The sequence below is a fragment of the Castor canadensis genome, chromosome 11, assembly GCF_047511655.1.
Source record: "Castor canadensis chromosome 11, mCasCan1.hap1v2, whole genome shotgun sequence".
In the NCBI taxonomy this organism is placed as follows: domain Eukaryota; kingdom Metazoa; phylum Chordata; class Mammalia; order Rodentia; family Castoridae; genus Castor; species Castor canadensis.
The window spans coordinates 84,945,089-84,958,952 of record NC_133396.1 but is presented as its reverse complement, the minus strand read 5'-3'; the positions used below and the strand labels follow the sequence as shown (position 1 = coordinate 84,958,952).

Genomic DNA, 13,864 nt, shown 5'->3' with positions numbered 1-13,864 from the left:
AAATTTTTGGTCCCAAAAAATGATATTGGAGAAGAGGAAAAAGGCACCATTGTTACCTGAACCACAAAGTTTAGTTACCTTCTTGAAAGTATCTAAAATGACTGTACACAAAAATACTAAAGAAACTGTGAAAAGAAACATTTTACTCCGTGTACAAATAAGCATAGTTTATAGCCAGAGGCATTAAAGTTGAAGGAAAGACACTCCTGAATTTAATCCTCCTTCCCAGTTTTCATACTAGAGAAGAAATAGATACACATTCCTTCTAAGTTGTTGGATTTGGTTTCTTAATACTGTTCATAACATTTTCTTCCTTACCTTTTTAGTATCTAAAGAATCTATAGTGAGAACCCTAATTCATTTATGATATTGGTAATTTGTTTCTTCTTGATTTATCTGGATAGAGGTTTTTTACTTTTTTAGTGTTTACAATGAGAACCAGTTCTTTGTGTTTCTGATGCTGTTATGATTTTTAAAAATAAGGTTTTAATAGAATAGTTTTAGATTTATAGACTAATTACTAAGATGTATACAGAGTTCTCATGTATTCCATACCCACTTTTCCTATTGCTGCTTTCTACATTATTATGGTGGATTTGTCACAGTTTGTAAACCAGTATTAATAATTATTATTAACTAAAGTTCATGATTTATTTAGATTTCCTTAGTTTTTACCTCATGTTTTCTGGTTCAGGATGCCATCCAGGATACCACATGACCTTTAGTTGTTATATTGTCTTTTGTGACTGTTTCTCAGTTTCTCAGACTTCACCTTGACAGTTTTGAGCAGTAGTGGTCAAGTAGTTTGTAAAATGTGCGTCAACTGGTATTTGCTGTTGTTTTTCTTGTGATTGGACTGGGGTTAGATTTTTTTCTAATTAGTTATTTTTAAAGAGAAGGACACAGAGGTAAAGTGCCATTTTCATTATATGCTGTTGATGTTGACTTGACCACTTGATTGAGATAATGTTTGTCAGGTTACTTCACTGTAATGCTGCTCATCTCTTCCCCCTTCCATACTGTATTATTTAGAAGGAAGTCACTGTGCTCAGCACATTTAAGGAGTAAAAGATATGCTCCAAGTCCTTGATGGTGGAGTAGCTACATAAATTATTTGAAAGTGTTTTGCACAGGAGATTTATCTACATCCCTCCCACTACTATTTTTAAATTTATTACTATGGACTCATGGATATTTATTTCATACTTTGGGTTATTATCCAAATAGTATATATTATTTTCTTACCAAAGCTGTTCTGGCTTTGGCTGTTAGGTGTTCTTTCATTTGGATCCTTAGCCCTTTGACATACCCAATCATTGTGTTTTGTTTGAGTATGTCCATTCTGACATGAAAAGATGCTCCAGACCCATTTGTAAGAAATTGTAATCTATTTTTAACTGATAAATAAAAATATAAGACATATATGTGTTAATGGGGTACCATGTGATCTCTTAATACATGTATACATTGTGTAATGTTTAAATCAGGTAAGCATATTTGTCTCCTCAAATAGTTATCATTTCTGTAAGACAAAAGCTTTCAAAATCCTTCCTTTTAAAAAAATATGAAATGCTTTATAAATTTGCCTGTCATTCTTGTGTAGGTACCATGCTAATCTCTGTATTGTTCCAGTTTTAGTATACTGCTGAAGTGAGCATGCCAGTCCATCCTACATATTTCCTCCTTCAGTTCTAGAATCAGCAATTTCTCCAAAGAACTCAGGTTCCTTTTATTGGAGAATGGTATTAGAAATCAATATCTGGGCATGAGGTGTATTTGTTTATACTGGTGTTGTGTTGTTTCTAGGCTCTTTCAACTAGTAAAGCAAGGGAAGAAATGTGTACACATTGATTTGTGTTTGTACACATACTAATAAATATTTTTGTATGTAACCATCTGTAGTTGTGTAAGCTAAACATAAGTTCATATTGATGTCTCCAACTGAATCCATACCACATAGATCATTCTTCTCTCCTGTATTTCTTTGTAAACCCCCACTCCAACAATGAATAACCTGGTTCCCACCTTCCAGCATCCATTTATATAATTGTTCAATTCCAGCATGTATAGTGGTTTCAGAATTATTCATTCATATTTCTTTGGAAAATTTTACCAACTAGAATATGGTACTTACAAATAATTCTCTTTTCTTTGAGTCTTACAGACTCCTCTCATTTCCTGGGATACCTAGGGCAGCACCCTTCCCCCTAGTTTTAGTGTGATTGTTTCACACAGTTGTATTAGAGATTGGTTGTTTTGTCACATTTCTGCAGCTGATCTGTTTACTAACTCTCTAGTTTTGCCTTTTCTAGAATATCATATAATTGAAACCACAGTATATGTAGTTTTCTCAAACTGGCTTCTTAAGTATTCCTTTCCCTCCCCCCTCCTCTTTTTCATTCCTCTTTTCACTTCTCTGTGATCTTAATTGGTATATTTAGAGTTGTTATATCTTCATGTTCACTTATTATTTTTTCTTTGTGATAGGTAATTTACTGTTTTGCCTAAGTAGTAAAATTTCACTGACATACTTTAAATTCTAGAAGTTTCATTTGGTTCTTTTAAATATATCTTCCATTTCTCTCATTATCATGTCTTCCTTTAAATCTTTGGACATATTTATAATAGTTGTTTTATAGACCGCTAATTTCATCATATCTGTCATTTCATAATTATGGGTATGGTGTACATTTTCCTGCTTTTTAAAAATTTTTACCTGGGAAGTACTTTTTGATTGAATGATAGACATTGTTAATGTTACAGTGATGTTGGTTTGATTTGTGTTTCTAATTACTATTCAATTTAAGTTTCTTGAGAAGTAGCTCATTAATGTTGAGGCTTAATTGAATGCTTTATTAGTATGGATCTAAAGTAGCCTTTTTTCTAGGCCTAATTTCTACTAACATGTAACCTTTTGGGGGATAGCTGAAGAATGCTGTGAATATTCTATAAGCTCTCTTCGTCTTTGACTGTGAGGGATCTCAAATGTCTTAAGTTCCCTGAGTAAGTGATGGGAAATTTTCAGTCTATTGCTTCCTAGCTGTTTTCTTTGCCTACAAGTCATAGAGTTTAATCCCACTAAAATGCAGTTTAAAATCAAAGGGATTCATATGTAGCTTTCTGGATCTTTTTTGTCTATGGCACTTCTTTTTTTCTTAAACTCTCTACTCTGAAAATTTCAGTAACCTGATTCCCCAAACTCCTTTTTCTGCTTCTTCAAATTCAGTGAAACCATTGTATTCTGCCTGTAGTTCTTCTCCCTGTGCCAGTACTCAAAAAAATGTATTTAAGCTTAAATTTGGGATTATCAGAGGGTTTGTCATGTTTTCTTAAGAATCATCGTGCTGATGTTTCAGTTCATCCATGAACTGAAACTATGAGCCAAAATAAACCTTCCCTCCTTTAATAAAAGTTGTTTATCTCAGGTTCTTGTCATAGTGATGAAAATCTGACTAACACACTTCAATAGTGGGGTCAGTATGAAAATAGGATGTGGGACTTAATGGAACTGGTGGAATCACTGACATCTATCTATCCTCTTTTGACTATAAGTAAATTACTAGATATAGATGAAGGAAAGATGGAAGTCAACTAGTCTATTTGTCTTGAGTCATTGGTCTTTTTTTGTTACTACTGGGTTTTGAACTCATGGCCTCACACTTGCCAGGCAGGTGCCCTATCACTATGCCCCCTGAATCATTGGTCTTAAGATTTTAATTACTATATTTTTTTCTGGAAGCTTTAGAGTTCTTTTACTTTTCAACAAAGGTCATTTCTGTTACATTGTGTGTTGGATTGATTTTATCCAGTTTATAAATGGTTATATCATAAGCAACTCAATAGTCCCAAAGTCTCACTGTAAATCAGTAATTGAGCCAATGTAAGAATCAAATATCACATTTATGAATATAATTTATACAAGTTGTCTTAAAAATGAATTATGTGCTTTCTTGGGGGTTCAGGATAAAAGTATCTTATCTAATTCTTTTCAAATTTATATTTCTGTATTTTACATTGTATAGAGGTTCAACATCCATAATCTAAAATCCAACATCTTTTAGTATTTCATATTTTAGCATTTCAGATTTCAGACTTTTGGATTAAGGATGTTCTTATATGGTAAAGTCTGTGGAAATATTTCAAAATCGGAAAAAAAAATCCAAAATCAGAATCACCTTCTGACCCAAATATTTCAGATAAGGGACACTTAACATATAAAACATTATTACAATAGCCCATGTATTTAATTTATAAATACAACTAGATAGAGATACAGACTCAAGATTTTTCTTTTTAGGTACTGGGGCTTGAACTCAGGGCCTACACCTTGAGGCACTCCACCAGCCCTATTTTTGTGAAGGGTTTTTTCAAGATAGGGTCTTGCGGAACTATTTCCCCAGGTTTTCTTCCAACCACAATCCTCTTGATCTCTGTCTCCTGAGTGGATGGGATTATAGGCATGAGCCAGTGTCCAGCTAAGATGTGTGTATGTATATCTGTCTGTCTGTCTATCTATCTATCTATCTATCTATCTATCTGTCTTATACACACACACACATATACACACACTGATCTTGAGAAAATAAGTTTGGAACTGTTCTATACTGTTGATCAATGGTTCTTAGGGGGTCGGAAAGTGTCTGGAGAGATGTTTTTTATTGTAATGACTAGAGGTTGAGGGTATGCTACTGGCTGTAGCCAGTAGAGGCTAGGGATGCTGCTGAATGTCCTGCAGTTCATAAGCTACCCTTCTTATTCCCTCCCCTTCAAAATTATCTGGTCTAAAATGAGTTTGAGAAGCCTCAATATAGAGTAGAGGTAGCAAAGAAGTGAGTATAGCCTATGTTTGTTTTCTTTTTCATTTCATCATAGACTATTTGATTTTCTTATGTATATGTCTATATTTTCTAGTTTCTCAGTAATAGGCATTAAGAGAATTGAAGGTTCTTTTCCAGAATTTTAAAAGAATATTCTGAACAATTAGAGGAAAAGAGGTAACAGAATGTGTGAGACCCTATGTATAGTATCTTAAATATTTGTGTGGTTTCATACTTCTGAGATTACTTGAATATATTCGTTAAATGCTACCTTTTGTATTGTAGTTCCTACTAAATCTTTTTATGTTTTATGAATTATATTGGTGCCTGATTTGTTGAACTCTGATAAAATTGACAGGAAAGAATCTGTTGTCAGCTGCAATGAACTGTGTGCAAAGTAAAGAACAAGAAGTACATGATCTGCTGGCTTTGGTGAAAGATGTTGAGTTGAGGGTTTAATTTCCATGTTGGCATGTCTTTGATAGATGATCTTATGCATATTAAACTTTGTTGTAATTTCAGAGTCTAGAAAAATATCTGTAGTAAGAATAAGCATTCACTATGAGTTTTCCATTTTAGAGCATCAGTTTTTAGATGGTGAAGACTACTATTCCCATTTGAATTTATTATATGAATAAAACTTATTTCTATATGTACTTGAGTTCTTTAGCTTTTTTTTTTTTTTTTTTTTGGTGGTACTGGGGTTTGAACTCAGGGCCTCATGACTGCTAGGCAGGCACTCTACCACTTGAACCACTCTACCACTCTGTTATGTTCTTGAAATAAAGATGATTCCAGCCAGGTGCAGGTGACTCATATATGTCACCCTAGCTACTCAGAGGGCAGAGATCAGGAGAATTGTGGTTCTAAGCCAATCCAGGCAAATGGTTTGTGAGACCCTATCTAGAAAATACCTTACAAAAAACAGGGCTGGTGGAGTGGCTCAATGGTAGAGTCCCTGTCTAGCAAGTGTGAAGCTCTGAGTTCAGACCCCAGTACTGCCAAAATAAAATAAAGATGATTCCAAAGAAGTGCAAGGCCTGCCTCAAAAGAATGGTAAGGATTAATGACTTCAAGTATTAGAGAAATTAAATAGAATAGTGTTCTTTCACCATCTAGTTGTTCTTCCATTGATGATAAGTGCCAAAGAATGTGAACTAGGTATGGGTTAGTCCACCAAGATGCTTAAGGTTTTTGGCCAGCATAGCAGAATTATTAGTTTGATCATTAATTAAAATGCATCATCATCTAAACTACAGAGAAATTCTTCCTGAAGTCAGTAGAAAGCCTCTTTAGTACTATTTAGAACTAAAAAGAAGCTTAAAAGCAGGAACAACCTGAAAGTTGTTAATATGGAAATAGTTTCACTCATAGATGGCCAGATAGCTTTTAAAAACCTGCTGATGCAACTCATTGATAAAATATAATTCTACCAACAAACAGTTCTGTTGCAACTAGATGGCTATATAGCCCTTCTCAAAATTCATGCTTTAAAATTTTTTTCAGGGTTGTGAACCAGTACTTTTATAAAGTACAATAAGAACAAATAAACAGAGAAACGAAAAATCATATAAAAACCAAGCCATGATCTTCTCACTAGATTCAACAGGCATAATATTACTACTCTGTGACATTGCCATAACGGTTTCTAAATACTCATTCTTGGTTTTTGTATTCATCTTTACACAGCTTCATAACAACAGTTTGTAGCCCATCACAGGCCTGTGAACAAGCTTAGTTAGCATTGATTTCAATAGAAATTATTTGAAATAAAATTTACTTTTGTATTAACCTTTTTTTGTATTAACTTTTATATTAACTTTTGTATCAGCCTTCACTAGGTATAAATTCCTGCCTGCCTACTTTCAGTTCAAATATTGCCTTCTCTTCAAGGCTTCCCAAAGCTGACTTGGACAATCAATCCTCTGTGCTTTTGCTGCATTCCAAAGGAATCTCCATTATTTAGCAATATTTGCAAGGTATTATCAATTATTATGTCATTTCATTTAAAGAAATGTAAAAACAGTCCATATGAGCTAAGGATCTAGGAAAGTTTATGATACATACTAGACAATAAATAATAGCCTATTTATTGAATGACCTAAGAAGTGAATGAAGAAATTGTAACAAAATCTTGAGGCTTTAATATCAATACACACTGAATAAAGGAAAAGTTCATTTTGCAGAAAGAAGACAATTTCTCAGTCTCAACATTTAGATTTATGTTAAACAAATCCTTACAAAATAACCTTAGGTAGAAAGACAGACATTTGCACATATTTTATTACTATAAAGCATAGATGGAGGGGAAGTTATATGGACACAGGACAACTCAAACTTGCTAGCATCACTAGCAGTGAGGGGTTAGGGAGTAGGGATGAGGGGTAGAGAGTTCAAAACTATTGCCCCAAGGGTTTTAAGGTACTCCATGCTATACCTTTGTTTCTTCTCCCCATCCCTCAATTTGGTATCCTATCATGGAACTTCAATTTGATGACCATGTACTGTGTACTCTTCTAGGATCTTTGAAAAATACAAAGGCGCTCAAACATGATATTATAATTTTGTATGTCATTGATAATTAAAATACAAAGTGAAATTCATTAGTTAGAAAGTGTAATTGAAGTATGAATGGAGAAGAAATTTAAAAATGTATGTAAATTATTTTAAAACTAAAAGTTTATGTTTTTGAAATTTTTAGGTTTCTTCTGGCTTGTGTATATGCTTAGAACAGCTGTTATATGTGACCCATCTTTATCAATGTAAAGTAGATATACACACAGTAGTGTGTATATAATATTGACCTAGCTTAGGCAACCCACCAATAAATAGATGGACACATTTAGTTTCTAAAGCTAAAAATGAATGTGTAAGAAAATAAAATGATAAGGAATTTAGAGGCCTACAGTTTTCTGCCTTTAATGTGAATCTGAGTAGGTAAATGAATGTATAATTTGTAGTACTTCCCCATCTTGAGGCTGCACGGTTTTCCTTGCATTCCATCTCCTAGTGACTTGTTTGGGAGAAGGAAGAAAGAATACAGATGTTTGAAAGCCTAGGATGCAGGCTCTGCCTTTGCGGAAAGTTCATGTCTTGCATCACTTCTTGAGTATGTGCACATTTTCCGTTCCCACAGAGGAGCTGAGCCCTGGCAGAGGGCAGATAGACATAGCCAGACTGAGTCACATCTGGAGAATCAGGGAAATTATTTTGTTTTAAAGGAATAAAGACTCTGTATAGGGTTAAATTTCTGTAAGCTTAATAGAAAGTAATGAAATCACATTTGAGGGACTACACTCCAGCAATTTTAGGTAGTTCTGTGACGGATCAGTTTGGATTTACTTGGCAATTACTTGTATTCACCTTTATAAACATAGATAGTAATGTTTTAATATATTTTAACCCCATCTGCCAGAGGCTTAATGCTCTTTAAAAATAGTTCATAGGGTAAGCACAGATCATATTATTAAACAAATGTTAAAGACCACAATGAAAGTTAACAAGTAATACCTCTTTTCTGCTCTTTTTTTTTTCTGATTAGAAGTTTATTCATTGAAAAATCTTTATAACAGTAAAACAAATTACTTTTGTGTGTAATGAGTGCTTTTCTATTGAAAGGAATAAAAATTAATCAGCACTATTAAAATCTAGGGCATGGTTTAATGAAATGTTTTGAAAAACTTTGTTAGAAAATTCTTTAACCTTTATTTCTTTGAAATTTTTCTTTTGTTTCTTTAAGTTTCTTTCTTTACATTTATACTTCTCTGCTCTCTTATTAGCAGCTAGCATAGATAGCTGATATGTTACTTTCCTACCTGGATTTAAACGACTTCTCTGAGAATCACTTGCTTTTTCTGTTTCCTCTACCTAAGAACTTACATTGCTTTATACATACACAAGACATAAACAAATTTACTATAGTCACTTGACACAAAGAATATGCTTTTAAGGTTTAAATGTATCTATTTTTAGTTTAGTATGTCTAACCTACTATTTGGGCTTTTCAACCTGCTTTGTTCAAATGATGAAAAATAAAAATAGTTGTGTGGAATCCTTTAAGAGATGGTACCTCTCATTTCAAATCTATCATTTGAATGATTTAAGAATTTGCAAGGGTGATTTTGACTGCTGTCCATAGTATTCAGGGGGGATTATTTCCAGGCCCTCTGAGGGTAACCAAAATTCTTCAGTGCTCAAGTCTCTTATATAAGATGGTATAGTGTTTGCATTTGACTTATGCATATTTTTCTGTATACTTACTGTACTTGCTATATAAATGACTTACAGATGGAACCATTATGGGTCTAGCTTCATTTTTCTTGCTTGGTTGTTTGAATCCTCAGATGTGGAATCCACAGATATGAAGGGAACATTGTATATGCAATTTTTGCTTTACTCATTTACTTTAAAATCTAACTCAATTTTTGTTCCCTGTCTACTTGGCCCACATATATATACAGAATACACTTTCATTATAGTCCCATTTTTTGAGATAAAGTAAGGCTAAGTGAAGGGCCAGGAATGGTGGCACACACTTGTACATGCAGCTGCTCAGATGGTGGAGATTAGGAGGATTGCAGCTTGAGGCCAGCCCAAGCAAGGGGTTAGCAAGACCTCATCTCAACAAACAAGCTGGACATAGTGGTGCACAGTGTAATCCCAACTTTATGGGAGGCATAGGTAAGGAGGATTTTGGTCTAAGGTTAGCCCTGGGCAAAAATGAAAGACCCTATCTGAAAAATAACTAAAGCATAAATGGGTAAGGGTATGGCTCAAGTGGTAGAACACTTGCCTAGTCCTAAGTTCAAACTCTGGTACTGCCAAAAACAAACAAACGAAAATGTAAGGCCAAGTGATACTAAATGACTTGCCCAAGGACAGTCAAGTAGACATATGTGGTTGGGACCAGCTAGATTTCATCTTTTTCTCATTTTAAATAAGCTTATATTGTACCCTGCAATCCAGACCACTTCCAGTTTGTCAGCAGGCAATGTAGTATTTTCCCCATAGTAAAAAGTTGTTAAATATTTACTATTTAATTAAGTACCTTTGAACAACTAATTTTAAGTCATCTTTTCAAAATGTTTGATGTGAGTTAAGTATATAATGGTTAAAAATTACTGCGTTTACCAGTTTCAGTGGCTTACTTCTATAATCCCAGCTACTCAAGAGATGAAGGTCAGGAGGCTTGCAGGTAGAAGTGAGCTCAGGCAAAAAGTTTATGAGACCCCATCTCAATCTGGGCATGGTAGTATATGCCTGTGTTCCAGCTATGTGGGTGGCCACTGATAGGAGGATCTTAGTCAAGGCCAGTCCTGGGCATAAACCTGAAACCGAAGCTAAAACATAACCCTAAAGCAGAATGAGTTGGGGGTGTGGTTCAAACAACAGAGCTAGACAGGTGCAAAGCCTTGAGTTCAAACGGCAATACCACTAAAAAAAATTAAAAAGCAACTTATAAAATTGTTTCATGAGTTTTATCAACAGATGTATAAAATACTTATGAAGTTAAAGGTGAATTATTTGCCATTTTAAATCCAGTTGTAATTTATCCTTTGCTTTCTCCAGAAAGTGATATATACTGGTATTTCATAATCAGAGGAAGTATAAGGGCTTCCAGATTCATTCCTTGAACATAATTAGGATCTGCCATGTGTCCATGATAAAAAGTGAAAAGAAAACTGGAATTACTAATATTATTAATAAGGCTAAATATAGCTTGTGATTTATTTATTTATTTATTTATTTATTTATTTATTTATTTATTTATTTATTTCCATGTCTGCTATGTAGCCCAGACTGACCTCAAACTTGTGATCCTCCTGCTTCAGTCTCCCAAGTGCTAGTATTACAGGCATGAGCCATCAGGCTTGTCTTGACTGCTGCTTTGTTAAGCAGTTATATACAATGTATTTCCTGTTATCTGTGTACTGTTGAACTTTTTAAAAATGTTAGCGGTAAAATAGATAGCTCTGTGAATTAACAGGCCATACCAAACCTTAGAGAATTTATCATAAAGTGGCTTCCTTTCCCGAGTGCTTTAATTAAAAGCCAAAAGTGGTCATGAGTCAGGGTACTTTTTATTTTTAATGTCATCAACTTTGTTTAAAACAAAGAAAACACAACTATGTTGACATCTCTACTTTCTTACCATTAGATCATTTTAGATTTGTACTTGTTCACCAACTGCTTACATATTCATACTTTTAATTTACAGTACATAAACTTATGATATATTTATGTAAAAATATAATTTGTAGAATATAAGTTTATATGTAATAATTTACAGCTTTCTGCCATCTTTTCAAATTTGGTTTTTATTGCCATTTTATTATAATCATGTAATTACTTAGATTTTGAAATTCAAGCACATGGTATATTTGTTTCTATATCTGCTAATTTGTTCTGTTTTTGTTACCTGTTGGTTTTATTTATTAATGCTCATGATTTTTTGCCTCCTCATATGGTTACTTATCTTTGTGTCCTCAACATTATTCAGAATTACAGTTTCTTTTCTATAATTTCAAAATTGAAAAAGTTAAGACAACTAAAAGTTTTATCATGATTCATTGTTGACACAAGCTATTTAGTCTTATTCTACTTGGCGTGAATGTTCATTACACTTTGTTTCAGATTGATAATAGGTGTCCTGTAGCCCATTGTGATATGACATAAATATATGGTGTGTGCATCCTTTTATTTTTCTAAAATCTGAAATTTTCTGAATTCTGAAATACCTGTAGCCTGAAGACCGGTGGACTTCTTTGAAATTTTTTTGTAGAAATAATTTTAGGGTGGAATATTATATTTCTCTTAACAAGATTTTGTTTGCTCCAGTCAAACAGCAGGGACTCGAGTAATCTAGAATAACTATAATCCAGTTTCAAGATGAGATACTTCATGAATTGCCTAGAAGACTTGAAGGTAGGTTTTTACTGATTTCATTTACTTGTGATTCATCTTTAGTCCTAGTCTGCAGCTCTTTGGAGCCTCAGTCCAAAGTGGGCTAAAGGGCCAGGGATTGGTAACTGATTTTCCAACCATGTCAGGTCCAGTGTCTGACTTTTATCACATTACCCACTTGTGCCTATTAACAACACAGTTTAGTTTCTGAGAACCTCTTCTGGTAACAAAAGCTCCCAAGCAGGAAATGTCCTAAGGTTAGGTTAATTCAGTTCTCTGCATTATTGTCTTAGCGAGATCATTCCTCACTATCTGGTTAGTTGTTTGATAGATTAAATCTTTGATGTCTTGTAGCCAGCCATGGGATCACTCACTGTCTACTCTCTTAGTGTGAGTTCTCACCATTTCATTTTGATGATATTCTAGCTGGCTTCCCTCCCTTATCCCTTGCCAATCTAATTTCCTGACTATTGGCAAAAAGAGCCAATACATGATCACATTACTAGCCTATTTAAACTTTTTCAGCAGCTTCTTATTATAAGATGATGTCCAAATTCTTTAGCATTGAAGAGACTCACAATTCCTGTCTTCTTCTGTGATGGTATTGGCTCTCATTGCCTCTCCATATATTCCAGACTCTTTATCAGTGCCTGAAATGTATCATGCTGCTTTATGTCTTTTTATCTTTTTCTGTTCCTTGACCTGAAAACCCCTAGTAAGCTAGAACCTGGGAAAACTTTCATGATTTTTTTCTGTAGAGCTTTCTTCATGTATACTCCTACCTCCTCATAGTGTGCAAAGCATACTTCAGTTTTCATTTGGCCTCATTTTATTCTGTATGTACTTACATTTTTGGACTAACTAACCATGTAGTAGTTATTTGCCTCCACATCTGTTTTCCCAAACTGAGGTCACTGAGGTTATATAAAATGAATTGCCGTTTGTCTCCAGTCAACTCCATTACAAAAAAGCAATAGATCTTGTTTAAAAAAAATGACTGTCAAGGTCATCGAATGAATGTTAGAGTCTGCTTAGTGGTTTTTAATGCTTTCTCACTTAATATTCACAATGAACTATAAAACTGAGAGGTACAGTAGTTTCTGCGGTCCCTTCATCTAGACTTACTATATTGTAGTACATGTAGAGATGGTCTACATTTTGGAAAAGAATGTATAAAGTGAAACATTGAAGTGATCCTTCACAAATGAATGAATACATATAAAAACCTCATAATCAGATCATTCAATATGCTTTGAATCTAAAAATGTCTCTCAAAGCTGGCGGAATGGCTCAAGTAATAAAGTGTCCACCTAGCAAGTATGAAGCCTTCAAAAAAGAATTTGAAAATGTCCCCTCAAATTCTTGTGTGTTAAAGGTTTGTTTGCCAGCTGATGGGCTTTTGAGAGGTGATTGAATCATGAGGGCTCTAACTTCATCAGTGGATTAATCTATTAATGAACTCATAGCTGAATGGATTAGAAATATTTGGAAATGTCACTTAACTAAGTTGTAGAAAACACTTGAAAGCTAAGCCAGAAAGTAAAATCAGACACCTTTTGAGCAGCCAAGATGTAGTTCACAGAATAGATGCCATTGTCCTACACCTAATAAAGGCCATGAGGCTTATAATCTAGTAAAGTTACCTCACATTCAAGCAGATAGCATATTAAACAGGACATATTCACTATTTGGGTCATGAATTTGTATTTGTCTTATTTTTTCTGTAATGACAACTTCGCTGTTGCTTTAATCCAGATGTTTTTAAACTCCATTGTAGCTGTACTGCAAAACTTACCTTTCAAATGTTATCTCATGTGGAAGGTCAGTATGCAACAGTTAAAGGTAAAACCTCAGGGTTGAGTTGTAGTTCAAAGGTAGAGCACATCCCTAGCATGCACAAGGCCCACCACAACAATATATAACTGAATCCTCAGCACCACAACATACACATAACCGAAAACATAAAAAGTAAAACTTCTGGTTGTAGCAAAGGCTAAGGTGTATTAACCCTCCCCTCTCATTTGGCACTGTTGTTCCTGTCATAAATAGAATTTTGTTTGAACTTAAGTTCAAATATTAAGTAACTCAAATGGTATGTAGCAGAGCCAGTATTCAAATGTGACAGACTGGTGCTCATCAAACCT

At 34.1% G+C, this 13,864-nt stretch overlaps 1 protein-coding gene and 1 pseudogene across 4 annotated transcripts in view; one reads left to right on the top strand and one right to left on the bottom strand.

The window, feature by feature from the left end:
- Positions 1-13,864, top strand: part of Rasal2 (RAS protein activator like 2) — a 330,973-nt gene that overhangs the window by 66,325 nt on the left and 250,784 nt on the right. The gene's annotated exons all lie outside the window — the stretch shown is intronic.
- On the bottom strand, positions 1,559-1,657 carry LOC141414339 (U6 spliceosomal RNA; annotated as a pseudogene).